Source organism: Neoarius graeffei, chromosome 28 (assembly GCF_027579695.1).
Source record: "Neoarius graeffei isolate fNeoGra1 chromosome 28, fNeoGra1.pri, whole genome shotgun sequence".
In the NCBI taxonomy this organism is placed as follows: Eukaryota; Metazoa; Chordata; class Actinopteri; order Siluriformes; family Ariidae; genus Neoarius; species Neoarius graeffei.
Genome location: NC_083596.1, coordinates 51,779,400 through 51,786,899, shown reverse-complemented (window position 1 = coordinate 51,786,899; position 7,500 = coordinate 51,779,400). Strand labels below are relative to the sequence as shown.

The 7,500-nt window shown below is 40.1% G+C and overlaps 1 long non-coding RNA gene across 1 annotated transcript in view; it reads right to left on the bottom strand.

The window, feature by feature from the left end:
• Positions 1-6,919, bottom strand: part of LOC132875791 (uncharacterized) — a 30,915-nt gene extending 23,996 nt beyond the window's left edge. Inside the window, exon 1 of the long non-coding RNA XR_009651882.1 lies at positions 6,837-6,919. This is a non-coding gene — a long non-coding RNA (uncharacterized LOC132875791). The remainder of the gene's footprint in view (positions 1-6,836) is intronic.
• Between the last annotated feature and the right edge of the window lie 581 nt (positions 6,920-7,500).

The following is a 7,500-nucleotide window of genomic DNA, read 5'->3' as shown; positions in this document are numbered from 1 at the left end:
CTTTAGCTCCGGTGTCGGCCGTCCATTCTTTATCACGTCCCGTTTTCCTTGAAAGTCCAACTTTGAGAAAACTTTCAGTTGAGCTATTACATCCTCCATTAAGTTGTTGCAGTCAATCGGAACAAGCCAACAACAGTCCAAATTAAACTTTCCGTGACGACGTAGTGAAGAAGCAATCACCAAACAAGAATAACTGAGCTCACGTACGCCCTCTGCACTGCGGCAGAGCTACTGCCTGCCTCACCTCATGTCTTTTCAGTGCGGCTTTATGTCAAATTGTTAACACTAAATAAGTGATACACATGCGTAGAAAACATTACATATTATAAGGAAAGTGAGGACATATTATACACATGTCTACAACGTATAAAAAACATTTTAATACAGCATTACATTGGTAGCATACACAGAGTAAGCAAAAGGCACGCGCTCAACCCAGTTAACAAGGGATTGCGCAATCTGACGTGAGGCATGGCTTGGTGCTGCCTCACGTCGCTGCATATTCACTGCAATTGAATAGGAAATAGGCAAATACGGCGATTTTGATCGCAAAAATGATTGAAATTATTTGAATCATACAGAAATGGCATATATAGCACAGATGATTGGACAAATCTTTATTGTTATCATTATTTACATTCATTGCATCTCATGATGGCTGGATGATGACCGGTGAGGCCCTGCCTCACCTGCCGCCCCTCACCGCACGTCACTGGTGTGTGTGTGTGTGTGTGTGTGTGTGTGTGTGTGTGTATAAAGCACACTTATAGTTGCAACCAGAAGTTTACATACGGTTTAGAAAATGACACAAAAACGTTTTGTCTCTAAGTCTGACAGTAAAATTGAGGAAATGTTTCCTGTTTTAGGTCAGTTAGGATCCTCTTTTTTCTTATTTGTAAAATGTCAGAATAATCAGAGAGAGAATTTTTCAGATCATTTTTAATTACTTTCATTAAAGTCAGAAGTTTACATACACTTGGTTAGTATTTGGTAGAATTGCCAATAAACTGTTTAACTCGGATCAAGCAGTTTGGGTCGCCTTCCACAGGTTTCTCACAATATCTTGCTGGAATTTTGGTCCATTCCTGCTGACAGAACTGGTGGAGTGGAGTCAAATTTGTGGGCCTTCTTGCTCACACATGCCTTTTCAGTGCCACCCACAAATTTTCGACAGGATTGAGGTCAGGGCTTTGTGAGGGCCACTCCAGTACCTTCACTTTGTTGTCCTTAAGCCACTTTGCAGATAATTTAAAGGTATGTTTGGGGTCATTGCCCATTTGAAGACCCATCCACACCTAAGCTTTAACTTTTTGACTGATGTCTTGAGATGTTACTTCAATATATCTACATAATTTTCTTTCCTCATGACGCTGTCTGTTTTGTGAAGTGCACCAGTCCTTCCTGCAGCAAAGCAGCCCCACAACATGATGCCATGCCCATACTTCACAGTTGAGATGGTGTTCTGAGGCTTGCAAGCTTCCCCCTTTCTCCTCCAAACATAACGATGATCATTATGACCAAACAGTTCCATTTTTGTTTCATCAGTCCACAGGACATGTCTCCAGAAATGAAGATCTTTGTCCCCACGTGCAGCTGCAAACTGTAACCTGGCTTTTTCATGGTGGTTTTGGAGCAGTGGCTTTCTCCTCGCTGAGTGGCCTTTCAGCTCCTGTCGGTACAGAACTCGCTTTACTGTGGATAATGAGACTCTCTTACCGGTTTCAGCCAGCAAGGTCTTTCACTGTTGTTCTGGGGTTCAACTGCACACTTCACACCAAAGCACGTTCGTCTCTGGGACCCAGAAGCCGTCTCCTTCCTGAGCGGTGTGATCACTGTGTGCTCCCATGGTGTTTAGACTTGCGTATTATTGTTTGAACAGATGAACGTGGGACCTTCAGGCATCTGGAAATTGGACCCAAGGATGAACCAGATTTGTGAAGATCCACAATTCTTTTCCTGATGTCTTGGTTGATTTCTTTTGATTTTCCCATTACGTCATGCATAAAGTCCCTTGTGTCTGAAGGTGTGCCTTAAAATACATCCACAGGTGCAGGTGTGCCTCCAATTAACTCAAATGATGTCAATTAGCCAATCAGAAGCTTCTAATGCCCAAACATCATCATGTGGAATGTAAACTTCTGACTTTGATGAAAGTAATTAAAAATTCCATGAAAAATTCTCTCTCTGATTATTCTGACATTTTACAAATAAAAAAAAAAAGAGGATCCTAACTGACCTAAAACAGGAAACGTTTTCTCAGTTTTACTGTCAGACATGGAGACAAAACGTTTGTGTGTCTTTTTCTAAACTGTATGTAAATTTCTGGTTGCAAGTGTATTATTAAAGCCCATTAATAATCTGCATTCATGACAATCTGCAGATCCTTTTCACACAAAACCCCTGAAGTCCAGAGACTCACAGTAAAAGTTTTTCCGCTGTGCACTGCAGATTTTTACAGAATAAACTCTGGCATCCTCATCAGCTCATTCGTCACGAGAAGAGGGTTCCGTTTTGTCCTCATCAATGCCATGGACATCAAACTTCAGGAGTACATTAGAATCCTCAACACACACACACTCTCTCTCTCTGACCTGAATAACCACCGTACAATATTCCGTCACAGCTATGAGGTAAGGAAATGTAGCAGATTTATGTTAGCACTAATGCTAAGTCTGTCACTTTGTATTGACACGATGTTCCTGTATTATATTTCATATTTCACCGTACCATATTCCATTTCCATTAATTACAGTCCGATGGATTAACTTTGGATTTTTTGGCATCTCTAAACAGCTAAAATCAGCTAATTAATGTTCATGACAGATAGAAAACAATTATAACTTGGCAGAAAAGGCTAGTTTTGGTGTGTTGCTTGTATCCTCTTTGAAACTGTGTGATGTCGGTGTGTATGGACACTGGTCTGAGAGTTAGCCATGTTGTCATCGTCCCAAAGTGGACACTGGCCATAGCAGTCAACTCCACCTCATGAAAATGGAAATCTCTCCTCGGAGCTCTCACACTACAAACTTTTCAGAATGAAAATAGAAAGCACTGACAATCACACTGATCTTCAGGGCGGAGATATGGCTGCTTTTAACGATGTGTTTGCGTACAAATGATGGCTGCCTCGCATATCCTGTGTCCATTTGGTGTGTCAGTTGGGCGTGTCCTCAAAAATCAACGCTACACGTCCAGAAGATAAAATAAATACATGAACAGTGTAGAAGTGTCAAAGCAGGATCACCAAATACGAACCTCCTCAAGTGTCTCCATGTTTATTGTTTAAATCATGCAAATATGGACATTCAGTATGGTCTGAGTTCTCTGCTGTGCCCTGTATGGAATCCGCCAGTAACGTGTGGACAATATCAGAAAGTGTGTGAAAAATTATGCAGCTTATGCAAAAACACCTGGTTAAAAAGCGACTGAATCTCCGCCCTGAGTGAAGTGAGACGATACACACAGCCTACTGTAACTGCAAAACAATATTTTTGTGATATTTTTGTCTTTGTGATTGAGAACCCAATTTTCTCTGCTCCTCTGTCAGGGGAAAAGCTAAAAAAAAAAAACAGACTCAGTGATGAAATTTAACACTGTATGTGATTATACATGAGCGATTATTCATTAACACAGCCGCTGCTGTGTGTGAAGCTGAAATGGAATCTCCTCACTGAGGCTAAAGTCCAGCAACAAACTGTGAGGACATCGGGGTGGTCCTCGTAAAATGTATTTATTTATCTGATGTGCTGCTTTAATCAGCTGAAAGATCGGGGATATTTAGTTCAATTTTTTTGAAGTCACAGTTAAAGGTAACTGTTGTAGGTTCAGGCGCTGTGTATATGACACTAATACACAAGTCAAAGAAAGGTCCTCACAAACCAACGTGTGTGTGTGAGTGTGTGTGTCTAGATATTAATAATAATAACTTTAATGCTTCTAAGCTACTGATGAGCTTTAATGTGCTTTTGATTATAAATACAGATAACGCATAATTATTTAATATTTCCGAATATTTTAATGAATGATGTTTATATTTTTTGTACAATAATTTACATAAAAATCCTGTATCTGTAATTTACATGCTCGCATTTATTCAGCTAATCTGTGACATCGCACATGAGGCCAGGTTTGCTCACAGATTTCCACTTTCATTAAATGAGTGAAAGTAATTTCCATTATGTTTCTATATTAAAAATTTTATCAATTTTTTTTATTTTATTCTTATTTAATTTACATTACTTTAGGCAGTATACTGTTTTATTTATATCATTTAATAATAATTACTATTATTATAATTTTTAAACATTACTTTTATTTATAATTTAAATAAGATTTGTTTTTCCTATTTGCTGCTCATTAGCAGGCGATATCATCTGACATTGTGTTGATCTCTCTCTCTCGCTTTCTCTCTCCCTCACACACACACAGGTTTATCTTACACTCCTTAATGAGGGTCTGGAAAAACCCGTGAGAATGAAGTAAGACTAAAAATAGAGGACAGGTGTGTGTGTGTGTGTGTGTGTGTGTGTGTGTGTGTGTGTGTGTGTGTGTGTGTGTGTGTAGGCAGGTAGGTAGGTGGGTGATGATGTACCTGGGGGAGGCTGGAGCCTGGGAATAAAAATAGAAGACAGGTGTGTGTGTGTGTGTGTGTGTGTGTGTGTGTGTGTGTGTGTGTGTGTGTGTGTGTGTGTGTGTGCTGTACCTGTCAGCGGTTTCCATGACAACACAGGGACTGAAGATTTCCCTGAAAGCACCTGTGTGTGTGTGTGTGTGTGTGTGTGTGTGTGTGTGTTTAAAATACAATAATGTCAGCATATTTTGTTAAGACACATTTATACATAATAACTAATACCACAGTGAGAACTCAGGGACCGGTGTGTGTGTGTGTGTGTGTGTGTGTGTGTGTGTGTGTGTGTGTGTGTGTGTGTGTGTAGAGTCTCTGAGGGTTAACAGTCCTTGGAAAACCATGACTTCACTGAATATTTATCTGTGACTGTGAATGTATCCATCACACTGTGTGTGTGTGTGTGTGTGTGTGTGTGTGTGTGTGTGTGTGTGTGTGTGTGTTCCAGTGGGATGTCAGCATAAGTAGCAGTGTGTGTGTGAAGTCATTAGCCTTGTCTGGCCTTGTAATGACATGGTTAGCTTAGCGTAGTGTTGCATGTAGCCTTGAGCTGAAGTGCTAGTTTCAGTTAATGTACCAAAACTGATAGCCCTGAGGCTAGTGCAGCATAGCATAGCATAGCATAGCGTAGCCTGGTATAACACATGGGGAAAAAATATGACTATATATAACTTTCTTCCAGCAAAGAGTAAGAAAAAAGAAGGAAAGAAAAAGCAATAAAAGAAGGAAAGAATTCAAATTAGTCTGGGAATTTCAAAAATATAAAATAAGAAAAAAGCAAAAGGAAAGAATAGCAGGAGGGGAGGAGATTCTTTTAACATTCTGAGGACATTACACATCTTTAATTAATTTTAGAAATGAAGAAAAGAAATCATCACTGATTCCATTTTGTATTGTATGTGAGACTGAGAGAGAGAGAGAGAGAGAGAGAGAGAGAGAGAGAGAGAGCTGAATATGAATCTGTGAGTGAGACTGAAGAGGGAATGTGTCCGAAATGAACAGGAACTCAGATATGAAGAACAGACAGAGTGTTTCAGAGTGTGTGTGTGTGGTGTGTGTGTGTGTGTACTGAGGGTGAAAGTTTTGACTCTCACAGGGACATTCACAGAGCAGCTCAGGGCAGGGATGCCAGTTTTCAGCAAAATCCCCAGCACAATTACAACTAAAAATGCACAAAAAGGACTTAAAATTTCCCAAAGTGATGTTTCTCTCAGGCTTTTTGTGAAAACAGTGAACAGCGCTGAGGAGATCTGAGACGCAGGAGACACGAACATAACACATACAACCTGGCAACCCTGATCACAGAGCTAACACCACACTCATTCAGTGTTCACTTAACATAAACACTGCCTTACTGAGCTCCATATCACTCACACACACACACACACACACACACACACACACACACACACACACACACCGTAACTTCTTAAACCATCATTATTACAGGAGAATCTTCGTGTTGATTAAACAGCTGATTAAAGGACGGCGGTTCGAGCCGCAGCAGGTCTGTAAGTGTGACAGTGTGTGCGGTGAACATTCCTGATCTTTCTGTTCTGAAACACACAAAAAGCGAATGACTTCTGATAAAACATCATGAGATCAGATCGATACTGTGATCAACTGCAGCCTGAAAAACTGCTTGTTTAATCACATTATCTTCCGTAATCAGTCACGTTAAAGATCGAACGCGTTATACAGGACGTCTGCTTCAGGAGTTCAACACATTTATACAGAGCTAACTCGCTAATCATGGTTTTTTTAAAACATTTTTAGACCACACCCACTGAATATGAAAAAAGAAACAACAATAAACAGATCCAGATACAAGCTTTACACCACTACAGAGAAAGAAAGAAAGAAAGAAAGAAAGAAAGAAAGAAAGAAAGAAAGAAAGAAAGAAAGAAAGAATTTTTGACTGCAATCTGGTACATGATGTTGGATGAAAAATGAAGAGGAAATGAAAGAGAAAAGAGACAGAGAGCAGACGGAGAGATGAAAAGTCAAAATCACAGCTGAGAGGATTTAAAAGAAGAAATAAAGAAGAAGAGAGGCGAGAGGGAAAAATAAAAAAAACCTTTTCACTTTCAAGTGTAGTTAAAATAAGATGGTATTTCATATATAATTGACAGGCAGAGTGACTTCACACACACACACACACACACACACACACACACACACACACACACACACAGTTTATTGTGAGACTCACCATGTGGTCGGGAAGAAAAAGCTTAAGGAGGATCATTTGCTTCATGCTGTCAGAGAGAGTGATGATGATCAGCTCAGATAGTGTGTGTGTGTGTGTGTGTGTGTGTGTGTGTGTGTGTGTGTGTGTGTGTGTGTGTGTGTGAGTGTGTGTGTGTGTGTGTAGTGAAAGGCACACTGATATGTGGTAATGACACTGAATTCAGTGTTGGTGGATGTCTGGCTTGAACGTGTGTGTGTGTGTGTGTGTGTGTGTGTGTGTGTGTGTGTGTGTGTGTGTGTGTGTGAGGGGTGACATAGATATAATAAACCACATATTAATGAGTGTAACGTACATTACACAATCATATGGGATACAAAACACACACAATGAATACACACACACACACAATTTAGAAGACATACAATTATCCATTAAACCATGAACACACACACACAAAATAGAACACACACAAGCACTGTTTGATTATTTTCAGCTGGAGATACAGCACACACACACACACACATCCTCCACACACACACACACACACACACACACACACACACACACACACACACACACAAGTCCTAGCCAGACATCCACCAACACTGTGAATTCAGTGTCGTTACCACATATCAGTGTGCCTTTCACTACACACACACACACACACTCAATAGCTGCATGTTGC